Below are 26,602 nucleotides of genomic sequence, written 5' to 3' on the forward strand. Positions count from 1 at the left end.
GATTCCATCATAAGAGTTAATAATTATGAAGCCCTTACTTTGTGCCATAGAGTGTATTAAATATACTTAAATGTGTACACAGTCAGAACTAAATTATTACACTAAACATGTAATAGATGCTTTACATCAAGGATCAGGGATTTCCTTGGTGGTACAGTGGATAAGAATCCTCCTGCCAATGCCGGGAACGTGGGTTCTATCCGTGGTCCGGGAAGATTCCACGTGCCACAGAGCAACTAAAGCCTGTGTGCCACAGCTACTGAGTGTGCACTCCAGAGCCTGAGAGTCACAATTACTGAGTCCACATGCCACAACTAGTGAAGCCGGTGGGCTTAGAGCCCGTGCTCTGCAACGAGAGAAGCCACCGTAATGAGAAGCCCATGCACTGCACCTAGAGAATAGCCTCCGCTCTCCACAACTAGAGAAAGCCAGCATGCAGCAACGAAGACCCAGTGCAACCAATAGATAATTGATTTTTTAAAAAAGAATCAGTAATGCTTTCTATAAAGAACAAGTATTTTCAGCTTTGTAGGCCATATGCTCTCTGTTGTGTTTACCTAACTCTACCATGGCAGTATGAAAACAGCCACAGACAATATGTAAACAAATGAGTATAACTGTGTTTCAATAAAACTTTATTTACAAAAACAGAGGCTAGGTTGGTGGGAATGTAAATTGATATAATCACTATGGAGAATAGTATGGAGATTCCTTAAAAAACTAAGGATAGAACTACCATATGACACAATAATCCCACTACTGGGTGTGTACCCTGAGAAAAACATAATTGAAAGAGACACATGGACCCCAATGTTCATTGCAGCGCTTTTCACAATAGCTAGGACATAGTAGCAACCTAGAGGTCCGTTGACAGATGAATGGATACGGAAATTGTGGTACATGTATACAATGGAATACTACTTAGCTATAAAAAGTGCATTTGAGTCAGACCTGATGAGGTGAATGAATCTAGAGGCTATTGTACAGAGTGAAGGAAGTCAGAAAGAGAAAGACAAGTATTGTATATTAATATCCATGTATGAAATCTAGAAAGATGGTACTGATAACTCTGTTAGCAGGGCAGCAATGGAGATGCAGACATAGAGAACAGACTTGTGGACACAGTGTGGGAGGGAGAGGGTGGGACAAACTGAGAGAGTGGTATGGAAACCTGTGCATTACCATGTGTAAAATTGAAAGTGGGAATTTGCTGTGTGACACAGGGAGCTCAACCCAGGTCTTTGTGACAGCCTGGAGGGGTGGGATGGGGTGGGAGGTGGAGGGGGAGTTCAGGAAGGAGTGTATACCTCTGGCTGATTCATGTTGATGTGTGGCAGAAGCCAGCACAATATTGTAAAGCAATTATCCTCCAATAAAAAAATTAAAAAAAAGAGTGGGCTCAGTTTGGCCCACAGACTATACTTTGCAATCTGGTTTGATAAATCAGAATTTTCCCTTTTAATTTGTATTACAATCCCATAAGATAAGTACTAGTTAACTAGACTAAGTCACTTTTCTGTGGTTGGTAAGAAAGGAAGAGACAGGATGCAGAGCCAGACTAGTGGCTCCATGATTAAACCACCCTTCTGCATTTCTAGAAATACTGGACATTGATCCACTCCTGCTCAGGTGCCTCCTAGGGCCCCCAGCATCCCGACCTGAGTCCTTATCAACTCTCTCCCATCCCCCTTAACCTCTCTGAAAAAGGCCATACTTCTCAGGCATTCATTTCCTCTTAACTCACTGTCTGTCCTCAGTCCAGTATTTGGCATCAACCCCAGCAAATTCTAAATCCTCTTACATTCTGAATATTAAGTCCTCTGCCAGACTGGGGTTTCGCTCAGTCTACATACAATTGGAATGAAATCACCAGATGAAACCAAAGAGCTCACATGTGAATCATGCTTGTTCAATGAATATGTTGACTATCTCGTGGTTTTGTGTTTAAACCTTTAGTTCCACTGTCAGCTTGCCATGTGACCCCAGGCGTATCAAAATCTCTTGATTTCTTATCTATTGAGGGATGATTTTAAAAAAACAACCCATAAGTTTGCGGTGAGCACTTGCCAATAAAAGCATGATGTAGTCATGGAGATATGGTGGGCAGGGATGGCAAACCAGGCCAGATCCCTTTTACCTTTCTTCTTTCTGTCTTTCAAGGGATGGCAGTAGAGGTATTTTTACTTGCTGCCAGCTAGAGGTGTGTGTTTGTGTTTGGTGGCAAGTCTGTCCTGAGCGGGTGAGCACTGAGTGGTAGAAATGTCACTTTCAAGCTTTAGTGCCTGTCCTCTATGTTGGGTTACCCTCCAGCTGAGGGTGGACCCATGGATCCAACCCACTCATTGAGTCAATATTTATTGCATGTCAGCTCTGTGCCAGGCATGACAAAGCCTGGGGATGTGGTGGTGGACAACACAGACTAGGCTCCTGGAGTCCAGCTAGACCTGTAGACACTCAACAACTCATCCAGGGCTGTAATAACACCGATGATAAGTGCTATAAGCAGCAGGTGCCATGAGCAAGCAGGAAAAAGAAGGATTCCAAGCGGAGGTGAAGAGGGTCCAGGGAAACCCTGCCTAGACCTTCCCTTTATTCTCCTCCATCTGCCAACCTTAGCTGTGTAAAGGACCTGAGGGCAGGAGAAGCAGAGTGTTCTGAGGAAATGAATCCCAGATGCTGGGGGTCTTGGGGATATGAACTGAGGCCAGAGAGCTAGGCAGAGGCAAGATGGAGCAGTGCCTTATAGATCTCAGGAGAAAGTGTTGACTTTATCCCAAAGATAACAGGGATTATTAAAGGTGTTGAATAGGGAGTGACATGATTGTGGATAGGCAAAGGATGTACGAGCTCAAAAGGATCCTGATTGATCTTGAAGCTTTTGAGGTAAAAATTTGACTCCAACCAACTTTCTCATCCTTCTCCTCCTGTATTTCTTTATATTCTCCTTCTCTTCTCTCTAACAGATGGGTCTTCTCTATGTCCCTGAACCCCCACTCCATTACCACACCCTGCTCTTTACTGGAAGGTTCTCTCTGCTTCTAGGTGCTCATCTAGGTGTAAAGTGAAAGTGAAAGTAGCTCAGTCGTGTCCCACTCTTTGTGACCCCATGGACTATACAGTCCATGCAGTTCTCCAGGCCAGAATACTGGAGTGGGTAGCCTTTCCCTTCTCCAGGGGATCTTCCCAACCCAGGGATTGAACCCAGGTCTCCCACATTGCAGGTGGATTCTTTATCAGCTGAGCCACAAGAAACCCAAGAATACTGGAGTAGGTAGCCTGTCCCTTCTCCAGTGGATCTTCCTGACGCAGGAATCAAACTGGGGTCTCCTGCATTGCAGGCGGATTCTTTACCAACTGAGCTGTCAGGGAAGCCCAGGTGTAAAAGGTGGTTTATTTAATGGGAAATGATCATTCATCTAGAATGGAGGTTGGCAGCCTTTTTGCTCTTATACTCCCTAAATAAATTTTAAAAAGTTATTTACCCTTCCTGTCAAATGTTTTTGAGTTGATACTTACATTTAATCAGCTTTCTTTTAAATTTTTATTTATTTTTTTTAATTTTATAATTGAGGTATACAATTGAGTATATAATATGATTTACAATGTTGTCTTGGTTTCAGTTTACAGCAAAGTGATTAAGTTATACATATACATATATTTAGAGCTTTTCAAGTGGCTCAGATGGTAAGGAATCCACCTGCAAAGCAGGAGACCAAGATCCCCTGGATGAAGAGAATGGCTACCCACTCTAGTATTTTTGCCTGGGAAATCCCGTGGACAGAGGAGCCTAATAGGCTACAGTCCATGGGGTCAAAAAGAGTCTGACATGACTGAGCGACTAACACACACACACACACACACACACACACACACACACACACACACATCTATTCTTTTTCAGATTATTTTCACATACAGATTATTACAGAGTATTGAGTAGAATTTCCTGTGTTATACAGTAGGCCTTAGTTTATTATCTATTTTATATATTGTTGCTATTGTTTAGTCACTAAGTTGTGTCCAACTCTGCGACCCTGTGGACTGTAGCCCTGCAGGCTCCTCTGTTCATGGGATTTCCCAGGCAAGAATGCTGGAGTGGGTTGCCATTTCCTTCTCCAGGGGATCTTCCTGACCCAGGGACTGAACCTGGGTCTCCTACATTGGCAGGCAGATTCTTTACCACTGAGCCACTGGGGAAGCCTCCATTTTATAAATAGTAGTGTGCATACATTAATCTCAACCTCCTAATTTATCTTTCTCCATGACCTTTACCCTTTGGTAACCTCAAGTTTGTTTTTTGAGTTTGTGATCCTGTTTCTATTTTGTAAATAAGTCCATTTTTTTTTTTTTTAGATTCCACATATGAGTAGTATCATATAATATTTGTCTTTGTCTAACTTCACTTAGTATGATAATCTCTAGGTCCACCCATTTTGCTGCAAATGGCATTATTTCATTCTTCTTTTCTGGCTGAGTATTACTCCATTGTATATATGTACCATATCTTATGGATCCACTCAGCTATCTATGGACATTTAAATTTCTTCCATATGTTGGTTATCGTAAGTATTGCTGCAATGAATGCAAGGGTGCATGTGTCTCTTTGAATCATGGCTTCCTCCAGATATTTACCCAGGAGTAGGATTGCTGGATCATATGGTACTCTCTCCTTAGATTTTATTAGGTTATGCTGCTTTGACAAACATACCCAGATCTTAGTGGCTTATTATAACAAGGTCTTATTTCTGGCTCACCTGATACGTTGGCTGCAGGTTGTTTATGGCTCTGTTCCATACGTCTTCTCCTTTCCAGGATACCCCTGGGGAACAACCCCAGGTTGTTCCAGGTTGAAGCAAGCAGCACCTGCTGTTTGGAACATGACATTCTTGTGGCAGAGGGAAAAAAGAGCTCTGGCAGAATCACTTGATGATTTTAAAGCTGCTGTGCAGCTATGGTGTACAATGCTTCTGCTCACATTCCATGAGGCAAAGCAGGTCATATGGCCAAGCCTGACCCAAGTATCAGTATATTCCTTTTGTAAGAATGGGGCAGCAAAAACTGGAGATAAAAATACAATCTATCACAATGTCTAAATTCTTTTAATCATAAGCTTAATTGTTGCAAATGTTACTATTTCTGGCATAGTGCATATGTACTTTAAATATATTTTGTCGTGGCCTTAGAACTCATTCAGTTTGTGAAAATTTTCACTCACATAAAAACCCCTTGGCAAAGGTGGTTCTCATGTTCAAATAAATCAGTCAGATCGGTCTTGTTTTTTGTCAGAAAAAAAATCTAACTTAAAATTTCAATTCAAATACACTTTTTGGTATGTTCCTATGGCAACTATTGATTTCTAATTCGTAGATGGGTAGATGTTTCCACAGTTAAAGTCACAGAGTCATGTCATTAATTGGTTTCCGGGAAGAAAAAAAGTTCTGCCCTTTTAATAATTCTTAGTCAAGTCCTCAAGGCTTTGCTGTCCAAGAGCTCCTTTCGGAACAATGCATTATCGAATTGTCCCTTGTCTGGTGTCCCAAAGGATTTTACTCACCAAGTCATACCCTAGAGAAAGATTTGGATGGGCAAGAAACACACTATGTTTTGTCAAGCAGGAAAACGGTGACCATGAAAGGAAAAGTGAAAGCAGATGCTGCAGACTGGAGGTGCTGTTTTAAAGAGCATTTATGGACGTTCAGGATTTGAAACATTATTTTCTTATGGTTTTTGCAAGTGTACACTATCCTCCCCACCCCAGAAAGTCATAATACCTCATAGGAGTGTACACAGCCAGTTTGAAGATTATTTCCATAAGACACAAGATGCTCTAGGTGCAGGTGAAGGTAAAATAAATAGAAAGACTTCAGTGAAAAAGAGAACCAGGGACTTGCCTGCTGGTCCAGTGCTTAAGAATCCACCTTCCAATGCAAAGAGATGTGGGTTCGATCCTTGGTTGGGGAACTAAGATCCCGCATACCGCAGGGCAACTGAGCCCTGGTGCAGAAACTACTGAACCCACACGCTGCAGCGAAGAGCCCATGGGCCGCAACTAAGACCCGATGAAGCCAAAAATAAATACATAAGTAAATATTAAAAAATGAAGAAAGAAAAAACTGGAGAAAAAGTCTCAAAGCATATAGAAAATGTGTAAAAGTTGGGGAGCGAAACTCCCCAACTCCCTGGCTGAAGCTGGCTAGGGAGATATTACAAATTTTCCCCTTCCAGGAGAGAAGGAGAAACCAGTGATGGGGCTGGAGAAGGAGCGAGGGAGCTTGGGGCTGCATCTGAGTGAGGGCTAAGCCAACAAAGAAAGCGTCCTGGACCCCAGCCCATGAAGGATGACTCCACTGGTGCCAGTTTGAGGAAACATCACGTACGTGGTCTCTCGAGTTGATTTCAGAGGAAGTTTCAGGAATCATTGATTTCATCTGCTCGTCACCAGCATGATAAATACATGTTTCAGGACACACACACACACTCTCTTATTAATGAAGCCCGTATGCCTTATACAAGAAACAGATCACAAAACTCTGGAAATACTTTCCAGGACATTTCCTGTCCCTGCCCCACCCTCCATCACCCACCCCTTCTTTTCCCTCCTTTCCTCACCTCCTCTTACTCTTTCTTCTCCTTTTCTTGTTTTCTGCCCCTTTCCTATTGTTCCTTCTCATCCTCATCCTCATCTCCAAAGGCTTAACCCTGTCTCAGTGTTTTAGTCAGGAACTGACACTGATTTAGAGAAAAAAACGAACAATCTCTGCACCTCTCTTCTCAGCAAAGCTCAGGAATTTTTTAGTTTTGGATGAGCCTCTTTGTTGGGAAAATGAATCAAGGAGGTGATAAGGTATTGTTGAAAGTCTCTAGCCAGGTATGCTTAGCATAGCACCAAAGGGCTTACTTAGGAACTTATCTGTGTTTATTACTTAAAAAAATATATGTTTGTATAGAATTATAAGATATCAGGAGGGGAAAGAAACTTAGAGACCATCTAATTCAAATATTCATTTTGCAAAAGAGGAAACTGAGGCCAGAGAGGGGACAAGATTTATCCAAAGTCACATAGGACTGGCAGCTTTCCACTTTAGAATCTGTTATCTAGGCGGAAAACTGGGACCCAACCATCAAAACTCCAGAAGACATCCATTTATTAACATGCAGAGGTGAGCAAGTCCACAAACATGTTTACAGTAGTTATAGCAAATATAGTAGACATAGTGTGCGCTCTCTGCTCTTAACCTCTTTTTGTCGGGTTTCTGATTGAATATATTCAGCTCTTATTTATTGAACAGTAGGATGTTGTTGTTGTTCAGTTACTAAGTCATGTCTGGCTCTTTGCAACCCTATGAACTGTAGTCTGCCAGGCTCCTCTATCCATGGGATTTCCCAGGCAAGAATACTGGAGTGGGTTGCCAATTTCCTTGACCCATGGATCAAACTGGTGTCTTCTGCATCTCTTGCATTGGCAGGCAGATTTTTTTTTTTTTTTACCACTGACCCATCAGGGAATAAGAGTGGCATAACAATGGTGATTCAGGGACTCATTTGCTCATGAGAAAAGGAAAGATATTCCCATCTGAATGCAAAGTTTCAAAGAATAACAAGGAGAGATAAGAAAGCCTTCCTCAGTGATCAATACAAAGAAATAGAGGAAAACAACAGAGTGGGAAACTCTAGAGATCTCTTCAAGAAAATTAGAGATACCAAGGGAACATTTCATGCAAAGATGGGCTCGATAAAGGACAGAAATGGTATGGACCTAACAGAAGCAGAAGATATTAAGAAGAGGTGGCAAGAATACACAGAAGAACTGTACAAAAAAGATCTTCACGACCCAGATAAACACGATGGTGAGATCACTCACCTAGAGCCAAACATCCTGGAATGTGAAGTCAAATGGGCCTTAGAAAGCATCACTATGAACAAAGCTAGTGGAGGTGATGGAATTCCAGTTGAGCTATTTCAAATCCTGAAAGATGACGCTGTGAAAGTGCCGCACTCAATATGCCAGCAAATCTGGAAAACTCAACAGTGGCCACAGGACTGGAAAAGGTCAGTTTTCATTCCAATCCCAAAGAACGGCAATGCCAAAGAATGCTCAAACTACCGCACAATTGCACTCATCTCACACGCTAGTAAAGTAATGCTCAAAATTCTCCAAGCCAAGCTTCAGCAATACGTGAACTGTGAACTTCCAGATGTTCAAGCTGGTTTTAGAAAAGGCAGAGGAACCAGAGATCAAATTGCCAACATCTGGTGGATCATCGAAAAAGCAAGAGAGTTCCAGAAACATCTATTTCTGCTTTATTGACTATGCCAAAGCCTTTGACTATGTGGATCCCCATAAACTGTGGAAAATTCTGAAAGAGATGGGAATACTAGACCATCTGACCTGTCTCTTGAGAAACCTGTATGCAGGTCAGGAAGTAACAGCTAGAACTGGACATGGAACAACAGACTGGTTCCAAATAGGAAAAGGAGTACATCAAGGCTGTATATTGTCACCCTGCTTATTTAACTTATATGCAGAGTACATCATGAGAAACGCTGGGCTGCAAGAAACACAAGCTGGAATCAAGATTGCCGGGAGAAATATCAATAACCTCAGATATGCAGATGGCACCACCCTTATGGCAGAAAGTGAAGAAGAACTAAAGAGTCTCTTGATGAAAGTGAAAGAGGAGAGTGAAAAAGTTGGCTTAAAGCTCAACATTCAGAAGACTAAGATCATGGCATCTGGTCCCATCACTTCATGCGAAATAGATGGGGAAACAGTGGAAACAGTGACAGACTTTATTTTTTGGGGCTCCAAAATCACTGCTGATGGTGATTGCAGCCATGAAATTAAAAGACGCTTACTCCTTGGAAGGAAGGTTATGACCAACCTAGATAGCATATTTAAAAGCAGAGGCATTACTTTGCCAACAAAGGCCCGTCTAGTCAAGGCTATGGTTTTTCCAGTGGTCATGTATGGACGTGAGAGTTGGACAGTGAAGAAAGCTGAGGGCTGCAGAATTGATGTTTTTGAACTGTGGTGTTGGAGAAGACTCTTGAGAGTCCCTTGGACTGCAAGAAGATCCAACCAGTCCATCCTAAAGATCAATCCTGGGTGTTCATTGGAAGGACTGATGTTGAAGCTGAAACTCCAATACTTTGGCCACCTCATGCGAAGAGTTGACTCATTGGAAAAGCCCCTAATGCTGGGAGGGCTTGGCGGCAGGAGGAGAAGGGGACGACAGAGGATGAGATGGTTGGATGGCATCACTGACTCAATGGACATGGGTTTGGGTAAACTCCAGGAGTTACTGATGGACAGGGAGGCCTGGCGTGCTGCAATTCATGGGGTCACAAAGAGTTGGACACGACTGAGCGACTGAACTGAACCATGTATCTATGTTTTAGGTCCAGGTGGAAGGGAACTGAGGCTGCACACACACACATGGGCATATGTCTGGAGTGTGCATTTCAGATTGAAGTCGTTTTAAAAAAATACGTTTATTTATTTATTTGTCTCTGTTGGGTCTTACTGGAGGTATGTGGAATCTTCAATCTTTGTTGCATTATGCAGGATCTAGTTCCCTGACCAGGGATCGAATTCTGGCCCCCTGCATTGGGAGTGTGGATACTTAGCTACTGGACCACCTGGGAAGAGAAGTCTCTCTGACTGAAGACTTCAGTTCAGTTCAATTGCTCAGTTGTGTCTGACTCTTTGTGACCCCATGGACTGCAGCACGCCAGGCTTCCCTATCCATCACGAACTCCCAGAGTTTGCTCATACTCATGTCCATTGAGTCGGTGATGCCATCCAACCATCTCACCCTCTGTCATCTCCTTCTTCTCCTGCCTTCAACCTTTCCCATGTTCAAGGTCTTTTCCAATGAGCCATTTCTTTGCATCAGGTGGCCAAAGTATTGGAGCTTCAGCATCAGTCCTTCCAATGACTATCAGGACTGATTACCTTTAAATTTGACTGGTGTGATCACTTTGCAGTCCATGGGACTCTCAAGGGTCTTCTCTAACACCACAGTTCAAAAGCATCAATTCTTTGGTGCTCAGCTTTCTTTATAGTCCAGCTCTCACATCCATACACGACTACTGGAAAAACTATAGCTTTGACTAGACAGACCTTTGTTGGCAAAGTAATGTCTCTACTTTTTAATATGCTGTCTAGGTTGGTCATAACTTTCCTTCCAAGGAGCAAGCGTCTTTTAATTTCATGGCTACAATCACCATCTGCAGTGATTTTGGAGCTCCCCAAAATAAAGTCTCTCACCGTTTCCATTGTTTCCCCATCTATTTCCTATGAAGTGATGGGACCAGATGCCATGATCTTCTTTTTCTGAATGTTGAGTTTTAAGCCAACTTTTTCACTTCCCTCTTTCACTTTCACCAAGAGGCTCTTTAGTTATTTGCTTTCTGCCATAAGGGTGGTGCCATCTGCATATCTGAGGTTATTGATATTTCTCCCGGCAATCTTGATTCCAGCTTGTGTTTCTTGCAGCCCAGCGTTTCTCATGATGTACTCTGCATATAAGTTAAATAAGCAGGGTGACAATATACAGCTTTGACGTACTCCTTTCCCGATTTGGAACCATTCTGTTGTTCCATGTCCAGTTCTAACTGTTGCTTCCTGACCTGCATACAGGTTTCTCAGGAGGCAGGTAAGGTGGTCTGGTATTCTCATCTCTTTAAGAATTTTCCACAGTTTGTTGTGATCCACACAGTCAAAGGCTTTGGCATAGTCAATAAAGCAGAAGTAGATGTTTTTCTGGAACCCTCTTGCTTTTTTGATGATCCAACAGATATTGGCTATTTGATCTCTGGTTCCTCTGCCTTTCTAAATCCAGCTTGAACATCTGAAAGTTCATGGTTCACATACAGTTGAAGCCTCGCTTGGAGAATTTTGAGCATTACTTTGCCAGCAAGTGAGATGAGTACAATTGTGCAGTAGTTTGAACATTCTTTGGCATTGCCCTTCTTTGGGTTTGGAATGAAAACTGACCTTTTCCAGTCCTGTGACCACTGCTGAGTTTTCCAGATTTGCTGGCATATTGAGTGCAGCACTTTAGCAGCAGCATCTTTTAGGATTTGAAATAGCTCAACTGGAATTCCATCACCTCTACTAATTTTGCTGGCAGTGATACTTCCTAAGGCACTTGACTTCACATTCTAGGATGTCTGGCTCTGGGTGGAGGATCACACCATTGTGGTTATCTGGGTCATGAAGATCTTTTTTGCATAGTTCTTCTGTGTATTCTTGCCACTTCTTCTTAATATCTTCTGTTTCTGTTAGGTCCCTACCATTTCTGTCCTTTATTGTGCTCATCTTTGCTTGAAAGTTTCCCTTGGTATCTCTGACTGAAAACTTAAGTAAAATATGCCTAATAGTAGGATTATCCACCACGTTCTATCTTCCCAAAGAGCATTTGTGTGGGAATTAGGAGAACTGGGTTCTCATCCTGACATGTCACTGGTTTTTTTCTGAATGGCCTTGGGAAAGTCCCTTTCCCTCTCTGAGACTCCGTTTCAGCATTTTTACAGTGCAAATAACACCTCAGAGAGTTGTGAGAAGCAAATGAAGTGGTTAGTGTAAATCACGTGCGTGATAAGTGATTAAGGGCTGCCGTAACAGAAGGGACTTTAATTTTTACCACCACCTTCTATGGCCACGGGGAATTCAGGAAGATGTCCCCTGCATGCTCTCGGCTTGCACTTCAATTCCTTCCACATGTCTCCCCTTTAGAGAGGCTCCCCTGAACAGCACCTCGCCATCTGCTATGCTACCCAACTCCTCGAACCAGTTCACTCTCAATCCACTTAACCAGGTCTGTTTTCACCTCTACACCTTACCACTCCCTGCCATGTTATGAAAAATTTATTTTCTTTCTTTTTTTTTCCCCTTGGGGTATATTTGCTTTACAATGTCATGTTGGTTTCTGCTGTACAATGAAGTGAATCAGCTGTATGTGTCCATATATGTACAGCTATATATATTCCCTCCCTCTTGGACCTCCCTTCCACCCAGCCCCATCCACCTTTCTAGGTCTTCACAGAGCACCAAGCTGAGCTCCCTGTGCTATACAGCAGATTTCCACTAGCTATCTGTTTTACACATGGCATTTGTATTCACACATGGCATACTTATTTCCTTTTTCCACTATCTGACTATAAGACCCATGAGGGCAGGGACTTTGGCAGTTTCTCCTATCACTTATCCCAGGGCCTAGAACGGGTGGTGCTGGCATGTAGCACATGTTCAATAAACATTTGCTGATGCACGAATGAGTACAGGACCCCTCGAGGGAATTTGATGCAGACATCTTTAGCCAGAGATGAAGTAGCTCCAGGAAGAGTAGGGGGTGACTCTGGGTGGTGGTGACAGCTTGGGAGATGCACAAATTCAGATTTCATGGCCTCAGTGGATGTTTTGAATGCCCAGAGATATTGGAGCACTTGTCTCAGAATTTTATCTCTACATGTCTGGTGATATAAAAGACCAAAAGGATGCGGCATCAGCAACTTAACAGACTGAGGGATGTGCCTGCCACTATCTATCAAGAGACATGGGTGGAGCCGGGACTGTGCGTAAGTGGGGCATCGGCTCCTTCTCCAAACACTGTGGGCCAGCAGGAGAGGTGAGGTGAGGAGGGAGTCAGGAAACGAGGCAGACAGTCCTGCAGGGCTTAGAGGAGACCCTTCCCCATCTTCCAGCGCGAACAACTGTTGGCCCATCCTTGGATGCTTGTTGATGTGACGACTGTCATGGAAGCTTCTGATTTCATGAACTGAGTAGAAGAGTCTACTCTTGGAGAAGCCCTGCAACACTTGCAGGGAAATGCACCTGGTTTCTCCACTGAAAACAGTGATAGACCAGAGATCTTGAGTGGACCCTGCTCTGAGCTGATTTTCAGAGTGCTGGGCTGGTAAAACTGGCCCCTGCCTGAAAGTCTGTCTCAAGAATCTTGACATCTGTGCTGATACCCAAGCATCTATTGCATTGTATTACATTATGTTATATTTCATATATTTTATGGTATTTACCTGGGTCTCCTGCATTGCAGGCAGATTCTTTACCATCTGAACCACTAGGGACCTATTCTATATGTACACATACATATATATATATGTATATGAACATGTACACATACATACATATATATGTATGATCAAACCAGTCAATCTTAAGGAAGATCAACCCTGATTATTCACTGGAAAGACTGATGCTAAAGCTGAAGCTCCAGTATTTTGGTCATCTGATGCGAACAGACGACTCATTGGAAAGGTCCATGATGCTGGGAAAGATTGAGGGCAGAAGGAGAAGAGGGTGTCAGAGGACAAGATGACTGGACAGCATCACCGATGCAATGAACAATGAACTTGTGCAAACTCCAGGAGATTGGGGTGGGACAGGGAGGCCTGGTGTGCTGCAGTCCATGGGGTTGCAAACAGTCAGATATGACTGGGTGACTGAATAACAACAACACACACCCATCTTCTGTGTGTGAAAAAGACAGCAGAGAGAAAGTGGCAGGAGACAGGAAGTCAAGGATGTACAGTTCATCACAAAGAGTGGTGTTGACCACAGACAAGGCGTTTCTCCATATCCTCTTATCCTGAATTTACAGCACACTGAACACCCTGGTGGTGCTCTGCAGTCCCACGCGAGGCCCTGATCTCGAGATGGTCCGAGCAGCATTTGCAACAATGACAGAAAAAGGCTTAACGCAGCTAATCCTCTCTGCCATCCTGGTGGCCATGCTGGTGGGATGACAGCCAGCCAGAAGCCGGCTCTGGTGGCCATATGGCTTGTGACTGCATATTCTCCCCAAACATTTGCAGTCTGCAGACGAGGGGCTATCTGTCAACAATCCTGAGTCATTTTCTTTTCCATTCTGGTTTCGTGCCCGGGGCCTCCAGGCGCCCCCAGGCACATCCATTAGGGCTCTGCCCCGGGTTGGGAAAGCTCAAGAGGGGATGCTGTGGGGTCGGCTGGGCTTTGCCTGGGCAGCTCTCCCCCTCCCTGAGGGAGACTCTTCTGGGTGTGTCAAGGGGAGAGGAGCAGGTGACATGCTCTCTAGTGCTTCCTGGGGACCCTGAAGAGTGTGAAGGAGAACCAACCAGCCATGCTGTCCCTCCATGTCTCCTCCCTCCTGTGGTCAAGCACAGGGTTTTGAAAAGTCTCCTTCGGTGTGACTGTGGGGTCCCTGACCTCTATACGGCCTTCCTGCCTTAAAGCCGTGGGGCCCATCTTGGGATCTTTTCAGCTTTCTGTGAAGATCTGGGCAAGCTGCTTTTGCTCCTCAGAAGCCTCTGCCCCACCAGCCAAGTCATGTTGCATTGAGGTCATGGGAGATGGATTATTTTACACAGGCATTTGCAAATATGGCTCAAACTCTAATCTACAAGTAGGTGTTGATGGCTGAAACTCCCAGGCATCTGTTCCCATCCCCTTGGCAACCCTCATCCCCAGCATCTGCTTCACACCTTTCCTGCCTTGCAGAAGATTTCTGCTCTCCTTAGAGCTTCTGTTTTCCCTGGCGGTCAGTAGGAGCTATGACATGGTGAACCCAGAGTTGGAGTTCTCTTGGAACCTCAGGATACTGTGCGGCTGTCTGCCCTGAGCAGTTGACTAGAGACTCAGGGCTGGGAGACATTAGAAGTAGCCTGTGATACAGAAACTCACCCATCAGCTGCCAGTGTTTGGGAGGAGGACCACACATGGCTGTTTTCTTTTGCAGTCCTCTCCCACTCCTTGCCCTCCACCTCATGTTAGGCTCAAAGTTGGGCTACAACCAGGGGAGTTTTTCTTGGCACTATCCTGGATTTGCCTCTCTTTCTGATGTAGGTCATAGAACAATTGTTCTCAAAGACAATGAAAAGGAAAATGGAAGATTTTTGACCTGGTCCCTTCTTCCCCCTGCACCTTCATGTCCTGCCTCTGAGGAGGTTGAGTTAGTACCATGGCTGTCACACCCCCTCTTCATTCTGCCCCTTGTTCTCTAAACTCCTTCAGACATTCTGGGATTAGATAAGGAGAATTTTAGAAGAGCCCACAATTAAGTTTGGATAGTTGGAGTATGTTTTATTCTGATTTCCTCCCCCCTAGTCAGTTCTGAAAAATTGTTCACTTGGAACAAGATTCTTTAAACTCCAAAGATGCTGAGACTGTGACTTGCAAAGACCCAGGATTTTGAAGCACCATGACTTCTATTCTTCTCCACACCCAAATCGGTAATTAGTGGTCAGTTATTTCATGGAATTGGTGATGCCCAGTTCTAAAACTCTTCAAGTTGAGTGCAGCGTCCTCAACAACATATCTAGAAATCAGAGCCTGATGGTTTATTCCAAAATCTTCAGTGCCTCACAGCTATCTGCAGGATGAAGTCCAAAGATTTAGCCAGACTGCTAAGTACAGTTGTTCAGCTTGTACATTGTACGATGCTAGGGTGACTCATACTCGGCACAATCACAGGTTTCTGTAATAAGCAAAGCATTCAAAGTTCTTCAAAGTACATGCTCAAGCGGCTCTTCTAATCTTATGTTCCCTAAGTCTACAGGTGTACCTTTAACTTAAGCCAGATTGATTTCACTGCCTTCAAACAGCATGAAATTCCAACATCTGGGGCTTCATACAGACTCTTCCTTTAATATAATGAACACGTCTTTCCTCATCTCCACCTAGCTGTCTTCCTGGTCTTTCAAAACCTACTTTATCTTATTCTATTTTTTATTTTTCTCTAATTTTAAAGGTTGTTTTCTATTTACAGTTACTGCAAAATATTGGTTATATTCTCAGTGTTGTACAATACATCCTTGTAGTCTATCTTATACCCAGTAGCTTGTACCTGCCACTCCCCCACCTCTTATCTTGCCCCATCCCCCTTCCTTTCCCTACTGGTAACCACTAGTTTGTTCTCTGTATCTGTGAGTCTGTTTCTTTTTTGCTATATTCACTAGTTTGTTGTATTTTTAAATTCCACATATAATTGATATCATCAAGTCTGCGTGACTTATTTCACTTAGCATAATGTCTTCCAATCCATCCATGTTGCTGCAAATGGCAAAATTTCAAAGCCTACAGTAAGTTTCACCTTCTCTGTGACATTTTCCCTGCCTATACCACCTGGAAGACATCACTGTTTCTCCTGAACTTCTGTAGTATTTGTGATCAACAGACCCCTCGAGACAGACTACCCCCAGCTGGAATTCTAGTCTTATGCCCACGAATTCTGGGTCTCCAAGTAGATTTTGAGCGCTTGAAGACAGACCCCAAGTTTAACATGGCCTGAATTTCCTACAGCACCAGACACAGTGCCTGACACACAGAGGGAGGCTAATTTGATTAGTGATCTCCTGGCTGGTTGGTTTCAGTTGCTTTGTGAACAGTCCACTCACCCTCTTTCCCACCCCCTTGTTATTTTATTCCAATTCCTGGAATTTCATAATAACAGAGATGGTTCCAAAAAGCCGACGCAGACCATTTCCTCCAAATAAACCCATGTTTCATATGACAAATGCTGGAGCTTTCTATAAAAGAAACCCTCTGTTTGGGTTCCATCAAACATGCCAAATAATAATGATAATGAAACAATATCCATTTATTTAGTGCATCTTAACAGTAGATACATGGACTAAATACATACATTATCTTCTTGAATCCTCAGCAAACTGTATTTTCTCCACTTTACACATGAATAGTTGTGGTTGTGTATGTGCTTAGTCGTGTCCAACTCTTTGCGACCCTATGAACTGTAGGCCACCAGGCTCCTCTGTCCATGGAATTCTCCAGGCCAGAGTACTGGAGTGCATAAGTAACTGAGTCTAAAATAGATAAAGCAATTTGTCCTAGGTGCCAGAGCTAGTGAGTGATGGCCTCAGTATTTGAACTCAGTCTTTCTGAATCAAGGATCTTAACCGCTGTGCGGCTATACAAGGTCTCCTGGGTCTCATCTGAAGCACTTTTGAAGGAAATCCTGGCCGTAAGGATGAGATGGCTGGATGGCATCACCGATGCAATGGACATGAACTTGGGCAAACTTTGGGAGATGGTGAAGGATGGAGAGGCCTGGCGTGCTGTAGTCTATGGGGTCACAAAGAGTCGGACAAGACTGGGAGATTGAGCAACAACAACAACTGGCCGTCAGGCACACTGTGGGCTCAGGACTGACCTGGATGTGGCCAGAGCCCTCGGTCCTCAGCATTGTCTGCCAGAAACTAGTTAATAGGCCTTATCTTTAAATCAAAGCGATTGGACCTGGTCCCTTCCTGTTCTAAGAATTTATGAAGCTACAAAAAAGTAAAGACACAGCTCTTGCTCTCAGGAATTTACAGTCTCCTGTGTTTGGGGAGAAGGGATTGGGGAGGGAGTGGCGAATAGAAATCTCAGTAGAGAAAAAGCCAGCTAAGGTAAACTATGTCCCAGCCAGGTGACTGGTTGAGGTCCATGGGTTCAAGTACATCTAGAAGCCGGCACTGTTGCTTTGCAAGCAGAAAGAGCTTGGATCCGCCATCAGCAGGCTGCTTTTTTCCCAAGGACAATGAACTTGACCTAAGGCCGGGGGGCGGGGTGATGGGGGCGCTGCCAGAGAAGAGGCATGTATCACTAACCCCAGGATGTTTATCAGCCAGGCCAGTTTGACCCTTCAACAAGATGTTTCTTGAGCAAATTTTTTGGAATTTTGGTGGGCTCTGACCTGCAGTTTTCACTTCCAAAATAACTTGACTTTTCTAAAGTGGTAATTTCATTTTCATGATAATACTAAACTGAAGCCACATGATCGCTAATTGGAAGCAGGTCTTGGGCCGCAGAGTTGCCAAGAAGCAGTAAGAAACATGCTTATTCTACTACTTTGCTTGAGGCACTCAGCATTTTTGAATGCCTGGGCAGAAATATAGTTTTTTAAATAAAGCCAATCCCTGAGAGAGGAGGGGGCGAGGGGAGGGGAGAGCGGGGCAGGGGTTGGGGTGGTTAGAAATGGGAGAAGGGATTTTTTTTTTCTTAATCCAAAGAGAGGAAAATAACACTCTTTATTTTTGTATTTAAATTTTCCCATCTGTCTCTACCATCTTTTGATACGAGTGAAATCGGGGTGTGCCCTGTGGGTCTTGGGGTGGTGGCGGGAGGGTGGCTGCTGTTCTTTCAACATTCAGATTTGCTGTTCTGACTTCCATCAGCCCAGCAGAGAGTACGGGGCCAGCCTCACGTGGGACACTGGGAGTGTTGCCTTTTTCTATTTTCTTTCCCACATCACTTCATTTGTTCTATTAATTGTATCCTGATGAGAGACGCAGAAACTCCTCCTCCAGTGGCAGTTGCGAGATCTTTTGAATAAGTCCCCCTGGAGGAGGAGAAGAAAGCAATCCCAGCTTTTCTTTGCAGAGTGGCAAAAAGTCTCCCAGGCAAGGAGACTCCAGAAAAGACGGACCCAAGGGAAATCTTTTAATGATTTCTTTCTTTTTTTTTTTTTTTAATGAAACAAAACAGATTCCCCTCTCTGAAAACAAAAATTAGATCACGGATTAAGTGCATCTCGGAACTTTCTGATCTGACGGAAGCCAAAGCTGTTTTCTAAATACAGTTGGGAGCCCCGTAATCACATGGTGGTTGGTGAGACGCTTTCCTTTCTGCTGCCCTCAGTTTCCTGTGAGGCACCATTTTAGACAAGTTTGCTGGAGGGGACTCCAGCTTCCGTGGTTCTGTCCCACCCTGTCAGTTTAATAGCTGCCTGCGTGCTGCTGGAGCCTCCGCTGGCTGGCTGGCTGGCAGCCATGTGGGTCTTTTTCTTTCTGGAGGCAGCAACCCTCAGCATCCTTCTACCTCCATCCCTCTGCTCGCCCTGCCAGCTCTGGTATGGAGCCTTTTCCCCAGGGCTACCCATGGCTGAGCTGTATCAGAAGAACCCCTGGCTTGATTGTGACGCTTCCAATTCCTGCTTTGCATACTCCTGTAAAGAAAGAAAAGATGTAACAGGAACCATGAAGAAGAGTTCAAGGGAGGGACAAAATGATGGGGGAAAAGAGAGTGCTGTAGAGTTTAACTGTTGCCTGTAAAAAAAAAAACCACTGCCACCTGGGTTGGGCAAGGGTAGCCCAGAGCTTGGGTTGAAAGAGAAAGTCTGTAGGGGGAGAATATTTAGACATGCAGCCACAATGCCTCAAGATAGCTGTGACTCAGTGACTTCCCAAAACATGGATTTCAGATAAATATCACATTACGGCCTTTTTTGTACTTTTCGCTGGATTTTACTAAGGCAGTTGTTGACCATTTTAATTGAAACCCTGCCGTTACACACCCACTTCAGTTTCCAAGGAAGGCACGCAGGTGGTGAAGGTCCAGAGGGGACACTGGCTGGTGTCTGCTGGTGTCCCCAAGGACCCCTAGGCCCCAAAGCCAGAGCATCTGGCCCATTTCAGCAGTTTATTCGCAAGTTCAGCCAGTCATCTGGATGTTTTGTCTGTACAGTGCCAAACATCTGGATTGACTTTTTTTTTTTTTTAACCAGACTTACTAGATGTTTTGGCATTGTGTAGACAGGAATGTAATTTTTTAATAATTATTTCTCTGCTACATCTGTGATTCTTAGGAACTGGTGCTCTGGTACAGTGGAGGAGAGAGATACAAAGGAAGGCTTTTTTTTTTTTTTGCTGATTGCTTTACTTATTTGGAGGTATCTACATCATTCAGAATCAGTGGTTTGACTGCTTTGCCTTTTCACTAGTAGATGAAATTGACCAAAATAATATGGTGTGTTGATGTAACAAAATACAACCTTAAATGCCCCCAATTCATTTGAAAAGAATTAGAATTTTAAGGTTTTTCTGCAAGAGCTTAAAAACATAGAGAATTGAGTGACTCTAGAACGTGACTTATGAGATTAGGTTACCTCTGGATTTCCATACTTATCCTTTTGAGTATGAGACCCTCTGTGTCAGGGTGGAGAGCTCCTTCCTATAGTTACTTATGGTCTGTTCTTGGGACTCTCATTTCTCCCTTGGGAAACCTCACCTTCACTGTTGAGGGTTCTTACTGTTGACCAGCCCAGTGCCATGAAAAGTGCTGGATTTTGCCCCCATGTTCAAGTCTCCTGTCCATCTTGATGGGTAATGTGCTCTCACAGTTTATTGTATGGCCATATTGAAAACAATTTTTGTGTCTTATATGAAACTCAAGATGAGGAAATCCATTATATTTTCAAGATATCAATTTGAGGGCTCTGTGTAATATTTCAATTATATTTCAGCACCGGGGAAAGGCTTTGTCTAGTTAGAATCTATGTTTCCCTTTTTGCCAAGGCTGCAAGGGAGCTTCAAGCTAAATTTAGTTTTCAAATCTTTTTACTCTTATATTGCAGACATTTAACAAAACAATATTTCCCAATTAAAAATTTATAGCCTGTCTCTTTTTTAAAGATTTTTTTTTAATGGGGATCATTTTTAAAGTCTTTATTGAGTTTGTTACAATACTGCTTCTGTTTTATGTTTTTGGTTTTTTGGCAACAAGGTATGTGGGATCTTAGCTCCCAGACCGGGAATTGAACCCACACCCCCTGCATTGGAAGGTGTGGTCTTAATCACTGGACCACCGGGGAAGTCCCTAGAACCTCTCTTTTTGATTTTCTATTCTGAGTCACTTTATTGCATTATAACATTGCAAGCTCAGTGCCTAAAGTTCTAAAGTATGTAATTATATATGTAAAACCAAATTAAATATGTAAAGGATATCTACCACTAAGAAAAAAGAAGCATACAGCATATTATCCAAGTTGAAAATTTATTGAAATATGCATAAAATATAAATTAAACATCATATAACTAAATACTAAAAACGTCCTATCAGTAAAATGAAATGTATGTTACGAGATATTAGTGGGAAGTATTCCCAGTTCATATTCTTTTGCATTTATTAAAAAAAAAATTCCATAGAGGCAGGGAAGCTTCACATAGAAGCTACACTCTTCACAAAACTGGATTGCAGCAGGAGACTGTAGAAATAAAGTTCTACCTGGATGACAAATGATTATTCTCTAGGGCCATGTGACAAATGGAGACTTCCAAAACATAGCAGGTTCTCACAGGATGACATTTTCCCAAGTTGAGTTGCATGGATTGAGTTCTGATGATACAGCTTTCAGTATCTTTTTTCATATGTCTTAAGATATAGATGAGCTTCCCAGTTGGCTCAGTGATAAAGAACCCCCCTACCAATGCCAGAGATGTAAGAGACGCAGGTGTGATCCCTGGGTTGGGAAGATCCCCTGGAGAGGGCATGTCAACCCACTCCAGTATTATTGCCTGGAGAATCCCATGGACAAAGGAGCCTGGAGGGCTACAGTCCATAGGGTTTCAAAGAGTCAGACATGAGTGAAGTGACTTAGCATGAATGTAAGACATTGACAGAGCATGAGTTTGGAGGTATCTTTTTTTTTTTCTTTCCTCATGTCCATTTCTTAAAATTCCTCAAGGGGTGTCCCCTAAAAGTTAAAGTCTTGGACCGACCTTGCTATGGGGCATCAGCCCTAAATTAGCTCTCTCTGCTCCTTTTCCAAGTTCTTATTCAATACTTTATGATAGTGTGAAATGAACATTGTTATGAGTGTGAAATCAGGTTAAAACAAGTCAAGAAAGGTCAACTGCAAACTCAACAACAATGACCTCTTTATTCCCCCTTTACTGCCCAACCAGTTGGTCCCTTGGGTCCCCAAGGTTGAGCAGGTAGCGAGGAAAGATTCCAACAATCTGCCTTTCCCTTGACTCTGGGATTTGTCCTCCAGTGGGCTTCCCTTCCCTATAATGTGAGCATGACTGTTTAGGTCACTCAGGTCTCTCCCATCTTGAAAGACTCTTCTCTCCCAATTTTTATGATACAAGTGATATTACAGAGTCTCCATCTAACTTTTCTGCATTAAAATTGCTCTTTTGCTATGAAAACAGTGGGCTATTAGTTAACAGTGAGCTTTAGGTTAATTCTCTGTGGTTTGACATTCACTCCCTTGTCCAGAGTCCTGCAGGATCTTCAATCATCTGAGCTTTCCCATATGCCCACAGGCACACATCAGAAAGGCACTGGGATGGGCAAGGTGACCAGGAAGCAAGAGAGGAGAACCAGAGCATTGGCTAACTCAGGCAAGGGAGATAAATCCAGCTAGTTATCTGAATGAAGTAAGATGGAAACTCATTAATTTCTATTGTCTCTGGCAATATCTTCAGTCTAGGGTGCCTTGGGCTGGTAGATTCCAGTCAATGTGTTGAATTAAACCCTTGCTATTAAACTCCATTGAATTACTTAAAATGACAGCAAGGCTATGATGGTTTACAGAGCCCACATGCTAAGAACGTTCTCTTTATGAGCTTCCAAGCCCAAGGATAAGTAGAGTTAACTTCTTGCCCTACAGAAGCTAAAAGAAGACAAAAGTGAATGACTGGTTTTGTTTTTTTTTCCCCTCAAAGAATTATGTCCAACAATAATGAGAATTTCCAAATTACGAAGTGATTAAGTCTTTTAAGAAAAAACTTCAAATTTTCCCAGAGATAACTGGGTCACATAATCTAAGAATTTAGGAGGACACATGAGAACCTGCAGCCCAAACTTTTCATCAGACTCAGAGCCATGCAGTGACTTGTGCTGACACCCCACAGATCCCTTGGTTTTGTCTCATAGACCACAGGCCTTTGCCTGTCATTCTGCCTCCTAAATAACTCTAACTCCTGGAAATTCAATTCGTCTGGAATAATTAAAGTGGCTGCTGGAGCCCTCTAAGCCTTTAAAATCCATTCCATTCAAAGGCTGAGTAACAGTTGGGGAAAAATAAACTCAGAAATATGGGCTGCCCCTGCTACCCCCAATGCCCTGAAAAGCACACCTATCTGAGTTCAGTAGTCAGAGCTTCATGAGCTCTAGCTATAAAATAAAGTTAAAAATAAAATTAATTTTAGGGAACACTTTAGTAAGGAATTTCTCAAGCCTATGATTTCAGAAAGATGGATCCAATTATCCTCATTAGGGATAACTAGTATCTGAGTTTTCAGATCTGGCTGTCTTCTGCCAAAGCCAGCAAAATGGACCAGCACCATGCAGCTCTGTCCTTACACTGGTTGGGACAGAGGCTGTGACACCTGCTCTCTTTCATCCAGTTCTGAAGCCCGTTCCTTGTCCAAGTACATTATAAACACCATGAATATATAAAATGCCCCACTATTTTGAATCACTTCAAGTCTTTTACTTTTTCAGTTTCACAAGAAAATACACAAGTTCTGTCTTCTAATCAAAAGCCAGTTTATGATTTCAATCAAATTGCTGTAAACCTGGGGCGTTCCTGTGGCCTCAGTGGTGAAGAGTTTGCCTGCCAATGGAGGGGACATGGGTTCTATCTCTGGTCCAGGAGGATCCCACATACTGCAGAGCAACTAAGCTTGCGCACCACAACTACTGCACTCACGCTTTAGAGCCCGTGAGCCACAACTACTGAACTCACATGCCCCAACTACTGAAGCCTGCACACCTTAGAAGCCCGTGCTCCTCAACAAGAAAAGCCACTGCAATGAGAACCCGTGCACCAAACCTAGAGAGTAGCCCCCACTCTCACCTCAACTAGAGAAAAGCCCGTACAGCAACCAAGACCCAATACAGCCAAAAAATAAAAAATTGCTGTACACCTGAAACTAACACAACTTTGTTAATCACCTATTTCTCTCTCTCTCTCTCTTTAGTTGCTTAGTCATGTCTGACTCTTTTGTGACCCCATGGACTGTAGCCTGCCAGGCTCCTCTGTCCATGGGATTCTCCAGGCAATAATACTGGAGTGAGTTGCCATTTCCTTCTCCAGGGGATCTTCCCGACCCAGGAATCAAACCCAGGTCTCTGGCATTGCAGGCATATTCTTTACTGACTGAGCTATGAGGGAAGCCCAGCTATACTATGCCATACTATATACTATAGTAATCAACTATACTCCAACATAAAATAAAAATTTAAAAAAAAAGAGATTTTAAAGAATTATATTATTTAATGAGCAAGTATTTAAGTTTAATTTTCCTAAGATGTTTTTACTGGGAATGTCACTTACTGTTTTTTAAGGGAAAATTACTTACCAAGCTCTTTCAGAACAAGTTATAGATAAGATCATTTTATATATTTTAAAGTTCAGTAGTCATTTTGCTACCCTTAGTAAAACTCAGTGTTACCCACTTCTCGGATCTTTTCAGAAGGAGGGTATACTTGGTCTCTGCATTTACTTGATTAAAATAAGCTAAGAATTATTTGGCAATTCAGTTTAGGGAAATAAACTGCTATTTAAGATATGGAAAAGATGAAAGAAAAAAAAAGTAAGGGGAAAAGCAAGGCCTTGAAACTTAAAAGTCAAATTGCAGAAGGCTGGTTAGATTTCATGTTTTAGCCACCCAATGGAGTAATACATAGCCGTTTTAAATTATTTGCATGTATATCTGTTGATGTGAAATGATTTTCATGCCAGTTAACTGAAAAAATATTGCAAGACAGGAGACTTGTTCTTTTAGGTTTTTATGATTAATTGTAAGGCACAGACATCCAATGGAGGAGTTCTATTAAAGAAAATCATTTTACTTCAAGGCACACCCTTCCTGTTGGATTTGATCTTTCCAACTTCACCTTTATCCTCCCTTCCCGGCTGATGGCAGGCAAAAGATTTATAGAAGCCTAGTAACCCAATTTCTCCATGGGAAGACCTACCCTCAGAAGGCATCCTGTCCATCATGACATTCACAGAAGCTGTGCTTCTCAGGCTGATATGGGATTTGGCTCATTGGTGTAGATACCGTGCTGGGTAAAAGGAACCAGGAGGAAACACAAACAATGGGGAGGAAAGAGTTTGGCATCATGAGAGCACACGGTCATGTTCCGGCATCCTCACCCCTTCTGGGTGGGATCCTTTCTTGGCCAACTCACCTAATCCAGCTGAGCCTGCAAAGTGAGTCATCACACCCCTCTCCTTGCTTGCTGGACTCCCAAGGGCCATACAAAGTGTCAGTTGTGATAGTAATTCCTTCCTTCCTCTCCCCCGGGGAGTGTGGTCTTAGGCAACCCCAGGACTGGGAGTGAGTGGCTAGGTGTTTCCTCATCTGTATTTGGATCCTCTCAAGAAATTTAAGTAAGAGGAAGAAAAAGTGAAAATAGAGACTAAATGGAAAAAGGAGGATCTCAAGGAAACAGGAAACTTGACATGCTGTGGGATTTCATTTCTCATGTGCAAAGCACATTTTCTCCAACCTATCATTTCTGAAACAAATGATCCCCAATCATTTAATGTGAATGCATCCCAGACCTGGGCTGGGCCGTGTAATTTGGAATCAGAAATGATTGACGGGTTGACAGCAAAAGTTCTGCCAATAAATTACATACATCCTGTTAGTACAGTCTCATACCTAAAAATATCTTCAGAGACTAAAGAGAAACTGGCAATGGCTATGGATTGACTGGGGAAAAAAGCCACCGTAAAACTAAGGAACATTATGTTCATATCCCCCAAGCTGCAGTTAAAATTAATTTGCTTTTAGACCAAAGTCAACTATGCCCCAGAAATAGATCATTCATCGAATCCATTCAGGGAAGTGTTCACTCAAACTAGATTTTGGGTGTTGTGTAGACTCAGATAGGATTGGTGTTTTCTTATCAGAACTGCAGGTCACCCTCCTGTTGATGTGGGTGGCTTGTAACTTCATGAAGTGTTGCCATTTCAGGAAGAAGAGCTGGATCACAGCAATAAAGTTAACAGGACTCTAGGTTTGTTTTTTTATTGGAATATAGCTGCTTTGGGCTTCCGCAGTGGCTCAGCAGTAAAGAAAGTGAAAGTGAAAGTCACTCAGTCATGTCCGACTCTTTGTGACCTCATGGACTATAGTCAGTGGAATTCTCCAGGCCAGCATACTGCAGTGGGTAGCCTTTCCTTTCTCTAGGGGATCTTTCCAACCCAGGGATCAAACCCAGGACTCCCACATTGCAGGTGGATTCTTTACCAGCTGAGCTACCAAGGAAGCCAGCAGTAAAGAACCTGTCTGCAATGCAGAAGCCTCAGGAAATGCAGGTTTGATACCTGGGTTAGAAAGTTCCTTTGGAGGAGAAACTCACTCCAGTATTCATGGCACCCACTCCACTATTCTTGCCTGGAAAATCTCATGAACAGAGGAGCCTGGTGGGCTATAGTCCATGGAGTGGCAAAGGGTTGGACATGACTGAAGGAACACATAGCTGCTTTACAATGTTGTGTTAGTTTCTACTGTACAGCAAAGTGAATCAGCTAAACATATGTACATACCCCCTCTTTTTTGGATTTCCTTCCTATTTAGGTCACAGAGCATTGAGTAGCGTTCCTTGACCTATACAGTAGGTTCTTATTAGTTATCTATGTAATTCATAGTATCAATAGTGTATATACATCAATCCCAATCTCCCAATTTACCCCACCTCCCCTTTTCCTGTTGGTATGCATCCTTTGGTTCTCTACATCTGTCTTTATTTCTGCTTTGTAAATAAGATCTTCTATATTGATTTTTCAGATTGCACATATATGCGTTAATATACGATATTTGTTTTTCTCTTTCTGACTTAATTTAGGATTTCATTTCTAGGGAA

The sequence above is a fragment of the Giraffa tippelskirchi genome, chromosome 8 (assembly GCF_054371585.1).
Source record: "Giraffa tippelskirchi isolate mGirTip1 chromosome 8, T2T-mGirTip1v1.2.pri, whole genome shotgun sequence".
NCBI classification, from domain to species: domain Eukaryota; kingdom Metazoa; phylum Chordata; class Mammalia; order Artiodactyla; family Giraffidae; genus Giraffa; species Giraffa tippelskirchi.